We start from the raw sequence: 2470 nt of genomic DNA, 5'->3' as shown, positions 1-2470 counted from the left end.
CTGGAATCTGACACTTCTGTAATCCCAGGATCATGACGTCATCTCTCCCGCTAGTCAATATCGCTGGCAGTTTTCAAACCACGGATTTCTTTAAACCTAGCCATCCTTTGCAGAAGCAGCTCGCAGGCCCTCAGGAATCATGACGTTATATCATGACATGAGGTCATCTCTCACGCTAGCCAGTATCGCTGGTAGTTTTTGAACCCCAGATATTCTTTGAGCCAAGCCATTCTTTGTGATGCCGTGTGGGTGTATGTACAATGCCAGATTTTGTGTTGCATGTGCGATAAAGCATTTCAATTATGGAAACCTTTGTATCCTTCATTTTCCAGGTGTGTGCATATAGAACCAAATATGGAAGTTACTGTGAAGTGCCTGCAGGATGACTGCAATTTTTTTCAACTTCTTGGCAAATTTGACAACACATGCTGCAAAAGCACATGCTTGCAGAGGAGAAAGGAAAGTTTATATTCCAGACAATGGATGGTAAGTAACTTCGTATAATAATTTTATGATGTGCAAGAAAAGAAAAGAAAAGTGTCTGGTAAATCTACAGAATTTCCTTCTTTGTGCCTATAGTATTGTGATGCATTGTGTTACCCTGTAATGTTTCTTTCAGTACAACTATGAGGATTATTTGTGGTAACAGCATATTCTCATAAGAAATGGCTTCGGTATTTAAGTTGCAATCTTCGTAACTTTTGTTGGTCAGATTTTGTGTAGTGACTGTATTCTAACTTCAGTATCGCTCTAGTATTTTGTTTCAGTAACATGTTCCTTCACACTTGAAAATTTCTGAATGTTCAAAATGACATCAGTGACCATAGTCAGTATTTTTACAGTAAAATTGCTATGAATTGCAGTGACAGAATCCAGATTTGTGAGTGGTGTTACCTATTTTTGTAATGGATGTTTCAGAGTTTCTGAAGTGAAAGTCCAAAGAAGAGAAGACAGCAAGAAGTAGCTATTTGTGTTTTTCATGGTTTATAGGCATACTGGGGAAACTTGCCATGTAAAAAAAATGAGTAACGCATCAAGCTTGGTACCTCTATGGTGGTGTGGAAATCCGAGCATTGTTAATAAAGAAATTAATTTTGTGTTTTTTTTCTTTTGATTCCTTTAACGTGTTGCCTATAGGTCACAAAATTTAATTGAAATACCAAGTTGATAATTTCAGCATAAATTGGACTATGCACATAGCTGTCTCTAATGGCTTTGCTGCTTTTCACAGGTAAAGTATGATTATTCACTAGTCCTTCAGTTTGCATGTTTCTTAATCAATTGTGGCAAAAGAAATCACTGACTCAAAGCATGATTTGCTTGGTACACATAATTGGAAATTGCTTATTTAGTTGTAATTTTACATTTTTAAGCATAATTTGCTTGGTACACATAACTGGAAATTGCTTATTTAGTTGTAATTTTACATTTTTAGATTATAGTATTCTCTGAGAGTTTATCTTGCTGCCTTTCTTGGGTGTGGTTTTTCTATATTTAACAAGTTTACTGATATGGTCAATGACATGTTTCACCACCAGGTAAGGTATACAGCATTAAGCGTGCTGTGCTGTTGTCGCTGGTGGCAGCAGCATGGTAGTCAATGTGTTAAGGGGGCACTTAGGAACCTTGAGAGTAAAGTATATACATCTATAATAGTCTTGGCTAAAAAGATACAGCTAGAATGCTAATTACTGTTTGAGCAATTATCCTTCAGACAGTTAATATCTTATGCTAAATATGTATCTAAAACTGAATTCGTAAACAACTTTCTAGTCATTTAATCGTTTGGTTTTGTAGAAATTGAAATAAAAATACTGCAGACCCAAAAATCGCCTGGAAATGGTAAGGAATATCAGATACAAGTAAGTCATTTTGCTCATTAAGAATAAAGTGTAAAAATGCTGCTATCTGGTTATTACCATGAGACCACTTCACACAAAACAGGGCAGTGTAAGGCTTTGTTCCCTAGTTCTCATTGGCTGAAACAACTAAAATTAAATTTCTGAGAAATGCGGAAACTTTGTTATCAGTATATTCCCAGCATGATTTAAAATTTTTGCAGTGAAATGGCACTGATAGTGCATAACATATTTTGCAACTGAGACTAAGTACTTAAAAATTGATGTGGGGTATGTATTTCAAGACACACTTGAGAACCAAACCTGATATTTGTATTGACACACAAGTAAACACATCTGAAAGGCACACTGGGTTACACAAGCATTAGCTGTAGGTATGGAATGGGTAATTTACTCAGATAATTTGCTGTATGAATTTTATATGTAAAGCACACTAAAGTTAAGGGAAAGATGCAGTGCACAGATGAGATACACTTGGATGGGCATGAATTGGTTTTGCTTAGATATATGGAAAATTAACTGTAGTATTATATTGACATATTTGGTGCAGTTTCCTGTGATAGCAACATGTGTGAGGTGCAAATTTGTGGACAGGAGAGATTACATTGAAC

At 35.8% G+C, this 2470-nt stretch overlaps 1 long non-coding RNA gene across 1 annotated transcript; it reads left to right on the top strand.

The window, feature by feature from the left end:
- The first annotated feature begins 436 nt into the window (after nucleotides 1-436).
- LOC124553614 lies at nucleotides 437-1013 on the top strand. Its single transcript, XR_006968083.1, has 2 exons — nucleotides 437-486; nucleotides 919-1013. It is a non-coding gene; the product is annotated as an uncharacterized LOC124553614 (long non-coding RNA).
- The last annotated feature ends 1457 nt before the right edge of the window (nucleotides 1014-2470 follow it).

Source organism: Schistocerca americana, chromosome 11 (genome assembly GCF_021461395.2).
Source record: "Schistocerca americana isolate TAMUIC-IGC-003095 chromosome 11, iqSchAmer2.1, whole genome shotgun sequence".
Taxonomy (NCBI): domain Eukaryota; kingdom Metazoa; phylum Arthropoda; class Insecta; order Orthoptera; family Acrididae; genus Schistocerca; species Schistocerca americana.
Note: the sequence above shows the minus strand (reverse complement) of the source record. Positions and strands in the feature narration are given on the sequence as shown.